Source organism: Lepidochelys olivacea (genome assembly GCF_965140295.1).
Source record: "Lepidochelys olivacea isolate rLepOli2 genome assembly, chromosome: 3".
In the NCBI taxonomy this organism is placed as follows: Eukaryota; Metazoa; Chordata; order Testudines; family Cheloniidae; genus Lepidochelys; species Lepidochelys olivacea.
The window spans coordinates 166528752-166550064 of NC_140413.1; the positions used below are offsets into that span (position 1 = coordinate 166528752).

Sequence of the window (21313 nt, forward strand, 5' to 3'; positions counted from 1 at the left end):
TGGGAACAATATTTATGGGCAGGGGAAATGGAATTAAGCGGCCATTATTCTTAATCTCTTAATGTCTAATTCCTCTGCTTTACACTGAAATTGTCCCCCTTCCTATCAGATGTGTATCATATAGTCAACACTGGCAGATTCCTCTAACATTGTGATCCTCTCCTGTCTTGGCACAAATGCCATCTTGTGCTGCTCATGCTGTAGGATAGCTTGACACTGACAGCTGCATTAAAAGTACAAAAACAAACAAAAAATATCAATTCACAGAGAAACATGAATGGGTGGGGTGAGATGGGGTTTGTGTGTGTGGGGGGGTCCATCAGGAATGCAGCATCCCTTTTTTATATTATTCTGCTATTTTTGATCGAGTCGGAAGAAAATCAATAAAAAAAAGCACACAAATTTACATGAGTACACAGTTGGGGAGGTGTCATACCATACCTAATCATGTTGGTTCTATACTGTATATTAAATGCTAGAACTGCTCAGCTTTGTACATCCAAGGCTCAGCACATTCAAAGCCCAGCTAGACAATAAATAAGAGCCGGTATGGCCTAGTGCACATCATACTAGAATAGGGCTCAGGAGACCTTGGTTCTCATCTGCCATTAACCTACTGAGTGACCTTAGGCAAATAACTTCACCTCCCCGTGCCTCAGTTTCCCCCCAATGACCTCCTTTGTAAAGCACTTTGAAATCTACTGGTGGAAGTATTGTTTAAGAGCTAGGAGTTATTATTGTTACCTGGTGAACAAAGACAAACTACTCTTATCTGATAGAAATGATGAAAGAAGAGACTATTTAAAATGGATAAAAGGGTATTCTGCACCACTCTCAGTGCAATGTAGAAAATTTACTTCTCATGCCATAACAGCCAACAGAAGCAATACTTGAGTTTACCAACTATCTAAAATCTCACCTTCTGTGTGTTAGCTCACATGTAGCTACTGGAACTGATCTTTTAATTTGTTGGTGGGTGCCTGATCATAGATCTGTCATATTAAGAATGTGTGCATTGCCAAATAATAATAATAATTAATAATTAATTTAAAAAAAGGAAACAGCATTTTAAATCACCTTGGTGGGGGAGGCAAAATCAAAAGGTCTGCCCCAGTGAGAGGTATGGATAAACATACTGTGAATAAGCAGGTTTCAGAGTAGCAGCCGTGTTAGTCTGTATCCGCAAAAAGAACAGGAGTACTTGTGGCACCTTAGAGACTAACCAATTTATTTGAGCATAAGCTTTCGCGAGCTACAGCTCACTTCATCTGATGCAGACAGTGTGGATGGATAGATAAGCACTTCCAACCATTCCTGTCAAAAATGATGCACAAGTGCGATTCACTGATCCAAGCCAAAAGATAACTCAACACAATCGCGTGAGTTGTGCAGAGGAAGCTCTCTGAGTTCTCAGGGCTCAGGAGGACATCTCTTGTGTATGCACATTTGAATCATGATGACTAGCTTTCCCAGAAAGAATACACCTAGGCATAACACCAGGAAAAGGACATGAAACAATCTTCCCTGAGAGAAAATACAGGGGAGCCAGGCCTGAAACTCTTACTCAAGCAAGGAGAGGTTGCAGGATCAAGTCCAAAAGATTATACTAGATGGCTGAGCAGACATATATTCAGTTTAATACACTCTGCCTTAAAACATCAGAAAAATATACATTCAAATTGATGGTAAAATGAGAAAAGCAAGATATTGTAGCTAATACAACCTGGGCCTATTTTTCAGAGGTACTGAACCCCCCACCCCTTGACTTCAACTAAAGTTATACATGCTCAGCATCCTTGAAAATCAGGTCCTAAAATGGTAGCAAATTACCCTTTACTATCGTGATATCCTGAGGCACAATGAGGGATATTCTGGATCAAATGGGAGCTCCTTAACAAAAACAGTAATGTCATTTTTTGTGTGTTATTTTCTCCATATGATAGTATAAATTAAATGCAAAACCACCACTTTAATGCCAAATTGAGATTTCACTAGCACTATAATCATCAGGAAATGTACAGTTAAAGTTCCCACGGCAGCTTTAACCTGACCTATTATGCCTATGCACTACTGTAGGGTCTTTGCTGTTAGACTTACAAATTACCCACTTCTGAAGGGTAGAAATGATGCAGACTCTAACATCTGTGATGCCTGATGTCATGATAAGCAATCCTAGACTTCTGATCTGTATTCTCCTGTCACCTCTTCCATATATTCTTCAAAATTGCTTCTTCTAAAATGATCAAAGTTCAGTAAAATCCTTATAGAAGGAATAATGGCACAGAGACTGCTAAGAGAAGTTGACTCATTGTTTCTGTTAGAGAACAATTTGTAATGGTATTCGTGCCTTGGTTGATCACTTCTCTTCAAGTGACTAGCCGTCTGAGTAACACATAAAAATGTCTGCTCTGGCATGAGCTAGCAGTGCTTCACATTACTTTCACCATGCCGAGAACTCACACAGAAATCCAATTTCTAGGCTCACTAACCATTTCGATCTAGTACTAATTCCCCTAATACTGTTATAACCTTTCAGCATTTTCCTTATTCTCTTCCTGTATAGAGACTTGCATGTTTTAGAGGAACAGTTTTCACACTCACTATATGCCTCTGGTCATTACAACCTTTCTGTCACTTTTTCAGTTGTGATGAGGAATGCAAACCCCACATACTCTTGGCAAACCAAGAGTTAATTAAACCCCTGTCCCAACCAGCCAGAGGCTCTACAGCTGGTAGTGGCAGCCAAGCAATTAGGGCTTGTCAACATCCCTCAGATAAACTCCTGCTGTATATCAAATCCTATTGTTACCTGGTCCCCCAGAGGCTGGGGAGGTTATGATATCAGAACTGCAGGCTGCAAAGAGCTCTCTGTTTTCTTTTTGCCTGACCCAAACCTTATGCTTCTGTTTTGAACTGTGGGTGAAGAAAGCCTTATCTTTTGGGGAAGATGAATGCTCCATTTATTTTACTGAGTTCTTAACTCTGAAGCCTTTTGCGTGGGGGGGAGAGACTACCACCACCACAGGAGAGGACTCTGTGTGGTGGGACTGCCACTCTACGGTGGCTCTGCAGGGGTGATTATCAGAAGGAGGCCTCCTCCCCAACTCTGCGTTAGCTCCAAGCCACACAAGCAGACGACTGGCCGAGTCTTTGTTCCTTTGGGACTCCAGACTGCCTGAAGACAGGAAGTGTTGGACTGAAGGGGCCATATCCAGCTCCCCACCTCAAACTCATCCGTGAAGCAGGCTAGGTGCACATTATGGAACAATCTGTTCCATTGTACTCTAATGCAGTGTATTGCTTCCATCCTGTGCACACCCTGAAACATCCCAGGAGAGACTGTGCACTATCCCACATACCAGGAAGTGGCACAAATGCCACAATCTAGCCCAAAGAGGCATTTTTTAACACTGGCTGTGCAATCGTTCTTGTTCATTACAATGTTTTCTGTCTTCTTATTCTGTTTCTTTTAAATTTCATTTCTGATGCTTAAATCCAAGCAAACAGACTCGAAATCCAAAAAGTCAGATGAAGCAGAGTGTTTAAGATTCAGTTTTGAGTGATTATATTCCATCTCCACATAATCTCTCCATTTTCAACTAGAGAAGTTATTCTTCTTCACTTCCTGTCCTGAACTGCATTTTATGTAGTGTGTTTTGTTAAACAGTGACTGCATTCCACTCCAGAGGCAGCTGCATTTCATTGGTGCATGAAGTGATTCCTAAACGTACAATTTGAAAATCAGTTTGGGGATTTTTGGGGATGCAAAGAACTACAGAAAAAAATTAATTTTCACATGTTTTTAACTGCAGAACAAGGAAAAATACCCTGGAAATCCTGGGGATACTTTGAAGCACTCTCTTGAGGTAGTGGGTTGCATTTTAAAGGTGGTTTTCAGTGCAGGTTTCACTCTAACTCAAAATGTTAAATCATTGTTTTGATAAGGGCTCAGAATTAGCTCTAGTCAAACAATGCCAATGATCTTTCTCAGGATCTCACCAAAAAATCTCACCAAAAACCAATTTCCAGTTCCGGAGTTTCTTTTTGACCAGCATTTCTGTGAAAATTTTCATGTTAGTCAAAAGGCCATTTTTGTTCAAAAAAGTGTTCTGACAAAAAAAACCTGACCAGCTGTAATCACAATATAGAGAGGGCATGAGAACAGAGGAGAGGAGGTACTCTGCACAACATAAAAATAACTCAGGGCACAAAGTTACTCTCTTTCAACACATATACTTTGATTCAGGTGGATAAGCTATACAAATGCACATACACTGCTGACACTTTTACATGGGAATGGAGAGGCTAACTCTTTAAGACAGGAGCTGTGATTTATTCACTTTCATTGTATCAGGATGACTCTCAATGTTCAAATATGCTTTTTTCCATGTATGAGAAATGATAATGTAATCAAGGCCAATGCTGGACTGCAAAGTCATTTCTCCCCTTCCCCCACAGCAGTTTGTGTTATTTGTAAATATAACAGTAGCAAAGATCCACAGATCTGTTATTCAGTGTCTCTTGATTTCCCTGTTTTATTTTGTGCCCCTTATCGATACTTTTCAGAGCTCAGGGCTGAAATGAAACATAATGGGAGCCTGGAAGCATTGTCTGCATCTCAACTAGGGTCTTGGCATTTGGTAACAACACCAGGTTGTCTTTCTTTTTTTTTCCTTCTTCTCCAGAGCAAAACAGCTTGGGAGTGTTTGAGCATGAAGTGGTGCCAGAGAACTTGTAGTTGAACTGGCCTTAACCCCTACTGCGGAGCTACAAGACATTAGTACTGGGGAGTCCAAAGATCTAGACACAAGAAGAAGAAAAACTAAATGAAAATCAAAAATAAAGGGAAAACATGCTTAATTTTCTATCAGCTAATAGCTGAATGTTACTCAAAACACTCCATATATATTGTTAAACAGTTGCTGCATAATGCTGAGATATCTTTCTTTCATGTTATGTTTATGCTCTGCATGACTGTACAAAATCCTCCTCATGTCCTGCAAGCTTCTCTGATGTAAGGCTCATGAGACCCTTCAGTACCACAATGAGGTGAGTGAATGATTGATTAATGATGAAATTAGTTGACATACCAATAATGGCTATTTGACTGATTGCTTTTTGTTTGGTTTATATTCCTGGGGTGGGGGTGGGGGGAACTGAGTTTGTTTCTGATGCCTGAAATCATATAATTTGTGATAGAAAAGAATCTCTGTAGAAGAGATTTTTTAAACTAGGCTTGGCAGATGCACATAAATAAATGTGCACATCGAATGCACATTAATACATTAGTTATTCACTCAGTCATTCAGATGAGTGGACTCATTTATCTAGTCCACAAATATGTCATAGTCTAGAACCATAGTAGCAATATTAGTGGAAGGTTGAAAACATTTAAAATCTTCTGTCTCTGCACTTTATATTCCCCTCCAAAAATGTAAACGCTAGGGATTTGCTATGTACAAATGTTTTCATCACTTATTCACAAAAGGCAAACTGTCCATCGTGTTGCTACTGGAGACAGCAGATAAATGCAAGGTCTGAGATAAAATATGGGCAAAATTCACAAACCTATACTTATGCTCTGCAATCTATATAGATACACGTAAATAAAAAGCTTCATTTTTAAAGGCACTGTCATCAACTTCAATGGGCACTATAGGAAGCCAGGTACATGGTCTTTATGAAACAAAAATGGTGCTTTATTTAAAAAGAACTCTAAAAATATGACTAAATATACCAAATGGCAATTTCCCCCCCGCTTTTAATGTTTTTTTCCCCCTCAAAGCATGTATATTGTGTACAGCTACACTGGGATCTTAGTTAAAATGGAATAAATCTGGAGTAACTCCACTGAAGTGAATGCTGCTATTCCAGATTTACACTAATGTAATTGAGGTAACAATCTGGTCCCTAATGGTTACTGACACAGATAACTCCCACATCAGGACTGGATCACATGCATTTCTCTGAAAAACCCAACATATTCCAAAGCACATACACAACTACATGCATACACACTCATCAACGTGTATAATGAACTTTTGTAGATTTCACTTTACTTTTCCAGGACTCTTTTTTTCTTTGCTGGTAAGAGAGAGAGAGAAGATTTTTTTTCCCTTTTAACTTCCCAATATTTGATATAGAACCGAGGCAGAGAGCTGCCTGCACATCAAGTTAGTTTATGTTCCATGCAACGTTACCATAAAGCACAATATAACATGATAGATAAGAAAAAAACAAACTATTTGCTAATGTGAACAGCAAATACATGATCTAAATTCTTACTAGGCAATTAGCTGATTGCTCTTGTGAGGCAGTGACAAAGCTGTGATAGTTGGAGTCAATTTGGATTTGTGGGGGTTGAGTCCCAGCACACCTCAAGAGCAAATAGAGTCTGCTCTGATAGTTCCCATGGTTCAGGTAAATAAGTAACTAAACAACTGCTCCATCTCTATTATTTATTCCTCAAATACCAGTCCGAGGGGGTAGCAAAGCATTAGAGGGGAAAAATTTATATGTGGATATTCCCAAATGGATTTGTGCAGAAATGGATAATTAAGTAATGACAAATTACAAAACAATCTGTACATCTAGTAACTGAAAGAAAATGCAATAATAAATGTTCATTAGTTTTGCATTCTAAATTCTGTTTACCTACTATGAATAGACTAGTGTATTTTTAACTCATATCATAGACTACTCTTTATCTGCCTCTCTTTATCTCTTGCTACAAAGAAGCTATGCATATATTAATATATAATACCATAAAATGTGTCATTTTTTACACAAAAGGCTGTAGGAAGCTATGTCTTTCCAAAAAGGTAAATCCACAGCAAAATATACTCCTAATATAGAAGAAAATGGGACTTAAACTATCCTCAGCAAACATCATTGGTAAAGCTTCATTAGCATGTATTTTCACATAATTCAATTAGCCAAAATACATACAAATGCTAGCAGTGATGTTCTCCTCACTGGGAGTGTCAGGGAAGCTTTAAACAGATCTGAAACAAAATTGCATAAATGGCATGTAAAGCCCTGTGCATACAAAGATACCTTCAGGGTTCTAATAAATTCATGAAACTTTTTAAAGTATGATTTCCTAGCAGGCAATCACTTTTAATTAACAGGATCACCTACAGCAACACATGTCCTTCAAAAACTTACATTATTTTTTCTTTTGAATTTCAAAGTTTCTGTAGTAAAAGTTGAATAGCTGAGTAGCTTAACCTCAAAAGGATTGCAGGCTTTTATGACAGTTATAAACCACTGTGGTGCCTTCTTTATAAGAAGAAAAGATTCTTAACACAACAGAGAAAGAAGGAAATCTCTTTTTAGTCATAGCTAGAAGCAAGCATTTCCTCCAAAGGTCAGAAAACTTTTCCTCAGTTAAAGAATATTTTTAAGGACATTGCAGCTACTTGTACATGTAATCTCTGGTAATTTGCTATATGAATTAAACATTCAGTTTCCAGTATTTATTATATTATACGTTGTAGATCTCTCCTTTTCAGCAGATGGCTTTGTATAGTTTTTAGTGTACAGTGTTAGTAAACATGGGGGTAAATGGGTGGAAGTGGCTTCCTTAATGAGCCTTGGTTGATGGAAAGTCATGGGATGCTCTTCTCTTTGTTCAGAAAATGTATTTGTTTATTTATTGAGCTAGTCACACAGCTCTGCTTCATTGAGGTGACACTTGTTGATTGCTCAGAAGGGTCCTATTTCCATTCTCCAAGACTTGGTGACTCTCCTGACCTGCAGAGATAAAGTGACAAAATATTCAAAAATGTATAGAACAGCCAAAATGTGGGAGAAATGTGAAGACAAATTGTTAGAGCCAAAGACAGAATTTCCAAGTTGCCAAAACCTGCTCACTTCCTTACTCAACTCAGGTGAGTCTTTCATTGATGTCAGCATGTGAGGAAGATGAGCAGGATTTGGCTAATTGATTGAAATGGACCTACAGAGAAGTGTAGTAAGTGAAAGCCTCAGTCTACCATTTTGGTCTAGGATATTTTGTGATCTATTGTGGATTGGCTGCATTACTTATTGTAAATATATATATATATTTTTCCCCTTGCTTCTTCCCCCCACTTTGCCATCCTCAGGTTGCTTTGCAACATAAGGAATGAACCAGAGGCTGACTGAATATCCTGTGGGTGAACAGTCAATTTTTGATGATCCAGCCTGCTTGCTGAGGGCACGATTTGGAGGATGAAAATGCTAGCAAGATTTTCTTGGGTCTCTTTTGTGGCTTGGAAGAGAACAAATTTGGTCGAGACATGGGAGTGGAGAGAGGAAGATCAGCCATATCTTTCTCTTCCTTTCTGCTCTGTGAAGAAAACACCTATGGAACTGTGTAATGGGGGAGCTTTTCCAAGGCACAAATGGCATTTAGGCACCTAACTCCCCTAGGAGCCTTTGAGAATCTCGCCCAGGATTTAGTTCTATGGGGTAGACAGATTTCTGAAGAATAGGTCAAAAGTGTGAAAGAGCCTGTTCCTAAATCAAACAGCATTTCTGTTCAACAAAGTGCTGCGTTCATAACGCACCAAATAAATTGATGCTTTTGGAATAAACATGTGAGTTCAAAGTCATATGGCATAAAAGTATTGCTCCTGTTGTAAATATCATCATCCATCTCTGTCCAGGTTTTTATACTGCACCCATCACTTTGGTGTAGAAGCACCTCACAGATTTATACCAGGGTAATCGCTACAAACTCTGCCTCTTGTCGCTGCAGTGAACAAATTAGCTAAGTGCACTCCCACACTGTGCAATGCTCAGCACACTCCCATTCCGAAGCTTTGTCCCCTGAAGTATGCTTCCCCCATCCACCTGGAACAGGTTCCTTCTCACCCCTTCAGCACCTTCTCTCTCTTTTTAAAAATCTATGTAGTCAACCAACCCTTCTTATTGGTAACCATTCCCACATCCTCCCTCCACCAAACTGTTGTCCTCTGTCTTATATTGTGTTTGTCTCATCTTTGGTTCAGGAAGCATTTGCCTAATTCTAGGCAAAATCTTTAGAGGGTCTGAGCACCTGGAACTCCAAGTGACTTGAGTTATAGGTGCTTAGGATTTGGCCTTATGTTCATATGGGGCAGTACTGTCAACTTATTACAATACATAAAGAGAGAGGCAGCACGGTCCAGTGGATTGTGCCCTGGAATGGGATCCAGGAGACACGGATCCTCTTCCCAGTTCTGCCAAGGACCTGCTATGTGACTTTGGGCAAGTCACCTCTCTGTTTCTCCTCCCGCCATTTTTTTTGTCTTGTCTATTTAGACTGCAAGCTCTTTGGAGCAGGGGCTGTTTCTCACTATGTGTTTGTACAGTGCCTAGCACAATGGAGCCTTGATCTTGGCTAGGACCTCTGGGCTGTACTGTAATACAAATAATAAATGAATAAATGAATTTATTATTCTTAATAACATAGCAGGTTACCTCCTTTCTCTTGAAGTTTTACCACTTAAGAACTCAAACAAAGCATTTAGCCTACAGAGCCTATTGTACATATCCAATTATTTTGGAATGACAGATGTTTATATCAGTTCAATAGCCTGAATTTTGCTGTGGTTTGATTGGAAGTGGTAACCCTTTCTGTGTCTAATATAGACATATATCTCTCTCAAAGGTGTTGACATGGATTACTGTATATTGTACTGTAGCCAGCAGCTGGATTATAAAGGACAACTACTGGACAATTAAAAAGCATTGAGAAGGACACAGCTACATCACAGTGATCAAAATATGACAGAATAAATTAGCATCACGCAAAGTTAGGCAATGTTTAATTCATAGAATGCGCCTATATTTAGCCACCTTATTATTTGTAATATAATCCATCCATTTATTGAAGGTTAACACCAAGTATTACTCCTGGGTATTTGGGAGACATGTCACAGGTCAGTGAAGCCCTTCTGATCTCCAGCTACTAGATGGACCGAATTTGCTGGAAGGAAAAAAATGGTGTAAGCAAGTTGGATAAAGATAGAATTCTAATTGTTGTTAAGATACGTTATTCCATGTGCTTTTTCTGAGTAAAGAATACCAGAGACAAAAGAAAGGTAATTAGTGGTTAATAAAAGAATGGTATTCTCTGCCTTCATAAATACAGTGCTGTTGCTTTCACACATACACAGGTGGATGATAATGATTGAAGAGAAGGGGAGCTGCTGTTGACTATTGAGGCACTCCAGGAAACAGTGGAACAAGGTCTGACAAGGCGCTCTTGAAAGAAACCCTTTGAAAATGATGAAGGAGGAGGAGTGTGGAGAAGACAAAGCATCAAAACGGCAGAGTTTGAGTTGAGCTGTTAAAAGGTGAGTGTCCTAAGACGGTACCTGAGAAATGATGTTTGTTTTGTGCTGATGCGATCAAAAATAGAGCTGGGCTTATTGAATGGAAAGTAGGGCTGTCAATTAATTGCAGTTAACTCATGTGATTATCTAAAAAAAAAATTAATCATGATTTAAAAAATTAATTGCAATTAATCACAGTTTTAATTGCACTGTTAAACACTAGAATACCAATTGAAATGTATTAGCTATTTTACATTTTCATACATATTGTATTCTGTGTTGTAATTGAAATCAAAGTGTATATTATTTTTTATTATAAATATTTGCACTGTAAAAATGATAAACAAAAGAAATAGTATTTTTCAGTTCACCTCATACAAGTACTGTCGTGCAATCTCTTTGTCCTGAAAGTGCAACTTACAGATGTAGATTTCTTTTTGTTACATAACTTCACTCAAAAATAAACAATGTAAAACTTCAGAGCCTACAAGTCCACTCAGTACTACTTCTTGTTCAGCCAATCACTAAGACAAACAAGTTTGGTTACATTTACAGGAGATAATGCTGCCCTCTTCTTATTTAAAATGTCACCAGAAAGTGACAATGGGCATTTGCATGGCACTTTTGTAGCCAGTATTGCAATGTATTTACGTGCCAGATATGCTAAACATTTGTATGCCCCTTCATGCTTTGGCCACCATTCCAGAGGACATGCTTCCATGCTGATGATGCTTGTTCAAAAAAAAAAATTGCGTTAATTAAATTTGTGACTGAACTCCTTTGGGGAGAATTGTTTTATCTACATTCTGACATATATTTCATGTTATAGCGGTCTCGGATGATGACCCAGCACATCTTGTTCATTTTAAGCACACTTTCACTGCAGATTTGACAAAACGCAAGGAAGGTACCAGTGTGAGATTTCTAAAGATAGCTACAGCACTCGACCCAAGGTTTAAGAATCTGAAGCGCCGTCCAAAATCTAAGAGAGACGAGGTGTGGCGCATGCTTTCAGAGGTCTTAAAAGAGCAGCACTCCAACGCAGAAACTACAGAATCCGAACCACCAAAAAAAAAACCAACCACCTTCAGCTGGTGACATCCCATTCAAATAATGAAAACGAACATGTGTCAGTCTGCACTGCTTTGGATTGTTAACGAGCAGAACCCGTCATCAGCATGGACGCATGGCCTCTGGAATGGTGGCTGAAGCATGAAGGGAGATATGAATCTTTAGCGCATCTGGCACATAAACATCTTGTGAGGCCGGCTACAACAGTGCCCTGAGAACGCCCGTTCTCACATTCAGGTGACATTGTGAACAAGAAGCGGGCAGCATTATCTCCTGCAAATGTAAGCAAACTCGTTTGTCTGAGCAATTGGCTGAACAAGAAGTAGGACTGAGTGGATTTGCAGGATCTAAAATTTTACATTGTTTTATGTTTGAATGCAGGTTTTTTCCTACATAATTCTACATTTGTAAATTCAGCTTTCGTGATAAAGAGATTGCACTACAGTACTTGCATTAGATGAATTGAAAAATACTATTTTGGTTTTTTACAATGCACATATATAAATATAAAGTGAGCACTGTACACTTTGTATTCTGTGTTGTCATAGAAATCCATATATTTGAAAAGGTAGAAAACATCCAAAAATATTTAAATAAATGGTATTCTATTTGTTTAATAGTGCGATTAATCGCAATTCATTTTTTAAATCGCGATTAATTGCGATTAATTTTTTTAATCACTTGACAGCCCTAATGGAAAGCATAATACACTAATCAGATTGGTCAAGTTGAATTAAATTGTTATTAGGTAGGGGTCACTGGGCTGGATTATATATTATTTTTATGTATTTTTGATAATGTTTCAAGGAATTAGCTATAAGATTTTGAAAGAGCTATATTTTATATATCATCAAGCCACCTGGGGATGTTGAAGGTGCCAACTTGGTGGTATCTAAGCACTGGAGGGAGGGAGGGCTGATTTTCAAAAGTGCTGAGCATCAACAGACCCTGTTGACTTCAAATAGATTTTTGATACTTGTCACGTCTGAAAATCAGGCCCTAAATTGCTGGCCAGTAAGGGGCTGGGTGTTACTGGGAGGGGATAGGAGAAGTAGGGAAAGAGGTAATGGATTTTTAGGAAGAGAAAACTAGGTATTTTATCCAGGAAACTAAGCTCAGATTGTGGGAAATATTTTGGCCCCTTCCTCTTTAAAAATGCACTAGAGAAAAACATACAATTGAAAAGCTGCTTGGGGACTTGTGGATCTGAACAGACACCCTCTTTCTGCCCTCGTCTAGTGGTGCCACGAAAGGGTCAGGGGCAATGTTCCCTCTAATTTTTTACAGGTTGTGTGTGCAAAAAATTTCTTCTGTGCAAATTGTTGTGTGCGCGGTGTTTCGGATCTGTGTGCGTGTACACACGCTCACAGCTTAGAGGGAACAGTGGCTAGGTCAAGGCCTGAACTGGCAACCCTGGCTGTGGATCTGCAGGAAATCTGGACCCAACCTCCCTTTGTGGAAATCTGATTCATAAAAGGACATTCACACCACACCCCTCTCAGTGTCCTCCACTCTAACTAGGGCAGCAGGGACAGTTTTGTTATCATGTCTGTGTGCTGCTTTCTGTGGCCCCTCCAATGGGGGTTGGGGGTAGTCACAAAGCCTGGTAAGAGTTAATGGTCTCAGCAGAATTGACTAATCCAGCACCAATATTTTACATTGAAACTGAATAAGGCAGAAAGAGGAATCAATAGCATAGAGTGGCAGACCCGTGATTCTGCCCCCTACTCCCTGGCCACTCCCTCTTCTCTGCACTATTCTTTTGCTATGCAGAGTTTCTGCAGAGGGGAGAGTGGCAGCTATGCAGTGGGAGATGCAGTGCTGTGCTTAGGGTATATTGGGCCTGTTTTGAAGACTCAACTCTGCCCCCCGCCCCTACAGCCGCAAAAAAACCCACAATCACCACTACATACTTTTACAGAGGGACCTTCCTAGCCTTCACTAAAGCAATCTCATTGATTAGCTCATTCCTGTCTATCCATCTTGCTTCCAAGTTCTTTATAGAAACAACTGCCAGGTCACTCAACTTCTCCTGCCCAATGGACATTCTTAGATAGGTCTTGTTTAATTTTAGCTTGCTGCAACTCCTGTTGTTAGTAGCCACAGTTACAATAAAGCAGCAATAATTATGCAGTGCTGTTTCTGTGCTAGGAAAACTTGCATCAATAGACCTTTTGTGAATGTAGCTAAGAAGATCAATGGGCACCTTCATTTCCAAGTCATCCTTAAAGATTCACTTGCAAATAATGATGAAGAGCTCAATCTCATTCTCAGAACTCTTGAGTTTAAATTTCTTATGTGCAACAGACCCAGAAGACCACAATTCCAATAAAAGAAAAGGAGTACTTGTGGCACCTTAGAGACTAACCAATTTATTTGAGCATAAACTTTCGTGAGCTACAGCTCACTTCATCAGATGCATACTGTGGAAAATACAGCAGATGTTTTTATACACACAAGCCATGAAAAAATGGGTGTTTATCACTACAAAAGATTTTCTCTCCCCCCACCCCACTCTCCTGCTGGTAATAGCTTATCTAAAGTGATCACTCTCCTTACAATGTGTGTGATAATCAAGGTGGGCCATTTCCAGCACAAATCCAGGGTTTAACAAGAACGTCTGAGGAACGGGCGGGTGGGGGGCAGAAACAAGGGGAAATAGGTTACCTTGCATAATGACTTAGCCACTCCTAGTCTCTATTCAAGCCTAAGTTAATTGTATCCAATTTGCAAATGAATTCCAATTCAGCAGTCTCTCGCTGGAGTCTGGTTTTGAAGTTTTTCTGTTGTAATATCGCAACTTTCATGTCTGTAATCGCATGACCAGCGAGATTGAAGTGTTCTCCGACTGGTTTATGAATGTTATAATTCTTGACATCTGATTTGTGTCCATTTATTCTTTTACGTAGAGACTGTCCAGTTTGACCAATGTACATGGCAGAGGGGCATTACTCGCACATGATGGCATATATCACATTGGTAGATGTGCAGGTGAACGAGCCTCTGATAGTGTGGCTGATGTTATTAGGCCCTGTGATGATGTCCCCTGAATAGATCTGTGGGCACAGTTGGCAACGGGCTTTGTTGCAAGGATAGGTTCCTGGGTTAGTGGTTCTGTTGTGTGGTATGTGGTTGCTGGTGAGTATTTGCTTCAGGTTGTGGGGCTGTCTGTAGGCAAGGACTGGCCTGTCTCCCAAGATTTGTGAGAGTGTTGGGTCATCCTTCAGGATAGGTTGTAGATCCTTGATAATACGTTGGAGGGGTTTTAGTTGGGGGCTGAAGGTGACGGCTAGTGGCGTTCTGTTATTTTCTTTGTTAGGCCTGTCCTGTAGTAGGTGACTTCTGGGAACTCTTCTGGCTCTATCAATCTGTTTCTTCACTTCCGCAGGTGGGTATTGTAGTTGTAAGAATGCTTGATAGAGATCTTGTAGGTGTTTGTCTCTGTCTGAGGGTTTGGAGCAAATGCGGTTGTATCTCAGAGCTTGGCTGTAGACAATGGATCTTGTGGTGTGGTAAGAGTGAAAGCTGGAGGCATGTAGGTAGAATAGCGGTCAGTAGGTTTCCAGTATAGGGTGGTGTTTATGTGACCATCGTTTATTAGCACTGTAGTGTCCAGGAAGTGGATCTCTTGTGTGGACTGGACCAGGCTGAGGTTGATGGTGGGATGGAAATTGTTGAAATCATGGTGGAATTCCTCCAGGGCTTCTTTTCCATGGGTCCAGATGATGAAGATGTCATCAATATAGCACAAGTAGAGTAGGGGCGTTAGGGGACGAGAGCTGAGGAAGCGTTGTTCTAAGTCAGCCATAAAAATGTTGGCATACTGTGGGGCCATGTGGGTACCCATAGCAGAGCCGCTGATTTGAAGGTATACATTGTCCCCAAATGTCAAAGGCCACCAAGTAATCTGCAAGCTGTTTGAATGTGAGACTCCAGCCGTTGCAATTTTTTGCTCACAGTGTTGATTTCTGATAAGATAGTTTACCATATCTCAGCCAAAACAAGAAATGAAAACTCCGAAGCGTATGTTTGCAAACTGTCAGCTTTTGATATAAGATTTGGTGTAAGATTATGTGAAGCCTTGGTCTTATCTGAACCTCAGCCTGATTTTGTAGTGGACAGATTGCCTCTAGCCTGCTGTTCATCTTGTTGTGTTTTGGCATTTTAATGTAATGCTAATGTGGTTTTTCAGCACATCCCAACAACTAGTAGAAGTGGAAAACAGGGTATACAATTTTTGAACAATTCCGAAAAGTAGAACAACCCGGGTAACAACCAGCACAGCAGCTTCTCCAAAAAGATTCAGTGAATGGGCAGCACAGAAGATGAAAGACACATACTGATTTAACTGCTGAATTTGATTTGGAACACCTTTGTACGCTGCAGCCATGTTGGCTCAGTAGTTACAGCTTTGCCCCTGCAATCAGCCATATCTAAACTGTCCTTTTTTTCATCTTCTTGAAAATAACCTCCATAATACCCTCCTCAGTTTTGGGGTGAATATTAATGAAATCTACAAAGTTCTCAACAACCTTTGCTCCACATTTTGAAACCCCAACATACCTTAATACCTGAGACATTTGTTCCATTTGGGAGAGGTCTGGAGCGCAATCAAAGATAATAGAGAATTATTTAGCTTCCCTAATCTTGTTGAAAATAGACTGCCGTACTGTTCTTGTGATTCTCTATTCGCTGTATCCACATCATTCATTTTATAGACCTCTACCATATGCACCCTTAGTCATCCCTTTTCTAAGATGGACAGTCTTAATCTTTTTAGTTTCTCCTCGTATGGAAGTCATTTCATACCCCGAACATCTTTGTTGTCTTTCTCTGAACATTTTCCAGTTCCACTATACCCTTTTTGAGATGGGGCGACCAGAACTGGACACAGTATTCAAGTGTGGGGACACCATAGATAAATATAGTGCCATTATGATAGTTTTCTGTCTTATTTTCTATCCCTTTCCTAATGGTTCCTAACATACTGTTAGCCTTTTTGACTGCTGCTGTGCACTGAGCGGAAGGGAGAATTATCCACGGTGACTCTAAGATCTTTTTGGGTTTTCATAGTTAATTTAGAGCCGTTCGTTGTGCATGTATAGTTGAGATTTTCTTTCAATGTGCATTATTTTGCACTTTTTAATGTTGAATTTCATCTGCCTTTTTGTTGCCCAGTCACGCAGTTTTGTGAGATTCCCTCTGTAACTCCTCATAGTCTGCTTTGGGTTTAACTATTTTGGATAATTTCTATAATCTGCAAACTTTTTCATGTCACTTTTCACTCCCTTTGCCAGATCATTACTGAATATGTTGAACAGCACAGGTCCCAGTACAGATTCTTGGAGGACCCAGCTGTTGATCTCTCTCCATTGTGAAAACTGACCAATTATTCCTACCCTTTCCTTCCTATCTTTCAACCAGTTTCTGATCCATGGGAGGATCTTCCCTCTTATTCCAAGGCTAGCTAATTTCCTTAAGAGCCTTTGATGAGGGACCTTCTCAAAAGCTTTCTGAAAGTCCAAGTCCACTATATCCACTGGATTACCTTGTCTGCATGCTTGTTGACACCCTCAAAAAATTCTAATAGATTGGTGAGGCATGATTTCTCTTTTACAAAAGCCATGTTGACTTTGCCCCAACATATCGTGTTTATCTATGTGTCTGATAATTCAGTTCTTTACTATAGTTTCAACCAACTGAAGTTAGGCTTACTGGCCTGTAAATGCCAGGTTTGCCTCTGGAGCCTTTTTTATATATCTGTTACATTAGCTATCCTCCACTCACCTAGTACAGAGGCTGATTTAAATGATAGGTTACATGCTACAGTTAGTTGTTCTGCAATTTCATATTTGAGTTCCTTCAGAACTCTTGAGTGAATACCATCTACTCCTGGTGACATATTTCTGTTTAATTTATCAAATCGTTCCAAAACCACCTCTATTTACGCCTCAATCTGAGACAGTTCTTCAGTTTGTCAGCTAAATGAGAAATCAATGTTGATAAATGGAAAGTAATGCACACTGGAATACATAATCCCAACTATACATAAAAATGATGGGGTCTAAGTTAGCAGTTACCATTCAAGAAAGAGATCTTGGAGTCATTGTGGATAGTTCTCTGAAAACATCCACTCAACGTGTAGCCGCAGTCAAAAAAGTTAACAGAATGTTGGGAATAATTAGGAAAGGGATAGATAATAAAACAGAAAATATCATATTGCCTCTATATGAATCAATCCATGGTATGCCTGCATCTTGAATACTGCATGCAGATGTGGTCGCCGCATCTCAAAAAATATATATTGGAATTGAAAAAGGTTTAGAAAATGGCAACAAAAATGATTAGGGGTATGGAATGGCTTCCATATGAGGAGAGATTAATAAGACTGGGACTTTTCAGCTTGTAGAGGAGATGACTAAGGGGGGATATGGTAGAGGTCTATAAAATCATGACTGATGTGGAAAAAGTAAATAATGAAATAGGGGTCACCAAATGAAATTAATAGGCAGCAAGTTTAAAACAAACAAAAAGAAGTATTTCTTCATACAACGCACAGTCAACCTGTGGAACTCTTTGCCAGAGGATGTTGTGAAGGCCAAGACTACAACAGGGTTCAAAAAAGAACTAGATAAGTTAATGGAGGATAGGTACATCAATGGCTATTAGCCAGGATGGGCAGGGAAGCAAAACCATGCTCTGAAGTGACCCTAGTCTCTGTTTGCCAGATGCTGGGAGCGGATGTCAGGGGATGGATCACTTGATGATTACCTGTTCTGTTCATGCCCTCTGAAGCACTTAGCATTGTCACTGTCAGAAGAGAGGATACTGGGCTGGATGGACCTTTGGTCTGACCTTATGTGTCTGTTCTTATGTTCTCATGTTCTTAAAAAGAATGGCTCAGGTGTGGGAATCTTCTGCACACCCTCTGCAGTGAAGACAAATGCAAAGAATTCATTAACTTTTCCGAAAAGTTGTCTTCCCTTAGAGCTCCTTTAGCATCTTTGTTGTCTAGTAGCTCCAGTGCCTGTTTTGCAGGCTTCCTGTTTCTGATGCACTTGAAAAAAATTTACTGTTAGTTTTTGTGTCTTTAGCAAGTTCCTTCTCAAAATTCTTTCTTGGCCTTCCTTATTATACTTTTACATTTTACTTGTCAGAATTTATGTTCCTTTCTATTTTCCTCATTAGGATTTACTTCCAAATTTTAAAGGATGCCTTTTTGCATCTAACAGCCTCCATTACTTTGCTGTTTAGCTGTGGCAGCGTTTTTTTGGTCCTCCAACTGTCCTTTTTGTTTCGGGGTATACATTTAGCCTGAACCTCTATTATGGTGCTTTAAGTCTGCAAGCATTTTACCCTTGTGACTGTTCATTTTAATTTCCATCTAGCTAACATCCTTATTCTTGTGTAGTTGTGTAATTAAGTGTAACTGTGTTGGTGTGGTGTTTTTTGACATTTCCTGTTCCCCCCTCCAAGAATGCTAAATTTAATTACATTACGGTCACTATTACTGAGAGGTTCTGCTTTACACACCTCTTGGACCAGATCCTGTGCACCACTTAGGACTAAATCAAAAATTGCCTCTCCCCTTGCGAGTTCTAGGGCTAGCCACTCCAAGAAGCTGTCATTAATGATGTCTACAAATTTTATCTCTGCATCCTATCCTGAGTTGACATGTACCTATGAGGATAGTTGAAATCACCCAGTATTATTGTGTTTACTGGCTTTGTAGCCTCTTGAACCTCCCCTAGCATTTCACAATCACGACCACTATTCTGGTCAGTTGGTATTATATTCCTACTGCTATATTCTTATTATTCAACCATGGAATTTCTATACATAAAGATTCTATGGTACTGTTTGATTCATTTTTACCTCATTTGACTCTATTTTTTTAGCATATAATGCCACTCCCCTACCAGCACTACCCACTGTCATTCCTATAGATTTTATACCCTGGTATTACCGTGTACCATTGATTATTATTATTCAATTATGCCTATAAGATCAATATCCTAATTTAATGCCAGGCACTCTAGTTCACTTAATATTTAGACTTCCAGCATTTGTATGCTAGCACTTGTACATTTTGTCAATATTTAGTTGCTTGCCTTCATATGGTATGTTTAAATGGGACCCTTTTACATTTGATTGTTCCTTACTTGCTCCTTCTGTACTTTACCAGCTTCTTTCCTAACCTCTGTAGTAGGATGTATAGTTGCCCTTTTAATAAATTTATCCCTAAGGCATGTCTCTGCCCAAACCGTGCTGCTCCTTACCTGTTGGCTTTCCTACAGCCCTTAGTTTAAAAAAGTCATCTAAACTCTTTTATGTGCCGGCAGTATGTTTCTATTTTGGTTAATGTGGGAGCCTATCTCTTCTGCGTAGGCTACTCCTTCCCCAAAGGTTTTCCCTGTTCCTAATAGTCCTTCATCCTCCTCCCTACACCACCGTGTCATTCATGCACTGAGACCTTGCAGTTCTGCCTGTCTGACTGGCCCTGTGCATGAAACTGGAAGCTTTTCAGAGAAAGCTACCATGACGTTCCTGGACTTTAATTTCTTACCTTGCACCTAAATTTGGCCTCCAGGATCTTTCTCCTACCTTTCCCTATGTCACTGGTGTCATGGTGTCGGGAGTGGGTCATGACAGTGAGTGCCAACCTCAGATCAGACTGTCAAGAAGCAGGGCAGAGACCGCAAACTGGTTGTATGTTCCGTAATTAGATTTCACCAATCCAGTAACAAGTGTGAACTCCTGAAGCACTATATCAGTCTTACCATGGAGTCACAGACTGTCCCCTTGGGCATTCCAGTTTATCTTGCCACCAACCAAGCTGGACTTAGTGATAAATGGTTGCTATACACCAAAGATCACAAAATATTCAGGTTTCTCCCAGTCCCAAGAGACCCGTCACTTACTCTAGGTCAATTTGTACCTTAGATCTCACACCAAAGACAATGCTTGTAGCCAATCCTATAGTAAACTATCTAAGGATTTATTGATTGAAAAAAGAAATGAGAGAGTTATTATAAAGTTAAACCAGGCAGACATATATCTATATCTATCTACAAATGAATTAGAGCAGGGGTCTCAAACTCAAATGACTACGAGGGCCACCTGAGGACTAGTGCATTGACCCAAGGGCAGCATCACTGACACCCCCCCTCACTGCCCCCGGCCCCACCCCCACTCCACCCCTTCCATGAGGCCCCACTCCTGCCCCGCCTCTTCCCAGCCTGGAGGTAGGCCGGGGGGGTGTATGGGCTGCTTGGTGGGCCGCAGGAAATAGCCCCTCGGGCTGCGTGTTTGAGACCCCTGAATTAGAGTCTATGGTTTGTAGTAATCTGTCATATCTGAATGTCTTTTAGGGACAACTCAGGTTGACCCTGGGGACTCGGCTTCTGTTTTGTATCTCTGGCCCTGGGAGAGTCCAAACAGCAAAAGATGAAAAATTTTCTTGTCAGCTATTTTCATTTCCTTCTTCCAGAATTCCAGCTGATGGGATGAGCCCTTTTGTACATAGCTTCTTCATGGGTGTATGCGGGCAATTAACAAAGTCTTTGTATTGTGATGCCCCATAATGGCCCATTTAGTTTTGATAGACCTTCTTGATGGCAGGGGATGATACCTCCTGACTGGGTCCACAGTTACAGAACAACCAGTTTTTCCAGTTACAAAACAAAAATTTACTTGTTACCTTATAGCATGTGACAAAGATATTATAAGTGAAATTAATACATGCAGCAACTTACAAGCATTTCATAAAGTCTAAACACATTGTTATACGTCCAGTACCCATCTAAACCATACTAACACGTGTGAAAATGACTGCTTTTCAGCAATGAATTTGTCAGTGGTCAGCTGAGGCTTAAAGCATTGGCAAGAGTTGGCACCTGGTTTACCAGCATCACAATTGGTACCTACATGTACCATGA

At 40.0% G+C, this 21313-nt stretch overlaps 1 long non-coding RNA gene across 2 annotated transcripts in view; it reads left to right on the forward strand.

The window, feature by feature from the left end:
- The window catches only part of LOC311517414, a 234118-nt gene that overhangs the window by 37715 nt on the left and 175090 nt on the right, over positions 1 to 21313 (forward strand). The window contains exons 1-2 of one of the 2 annotated variants that reach the window (XR_014710686.1): positions 4948 to 5049; positions 10146 to 10325. This is a non-coding gene — a long non-coding RNA (uncharacterized lncRNA). Of the gene's footprint in view, positions 1 to 4947; positions 5050 to 10145; positions 10326 to 21313 lie in introns of those variants that run through there. The other variant, XR_014710685.1, reaches the window with a different exon arrangement.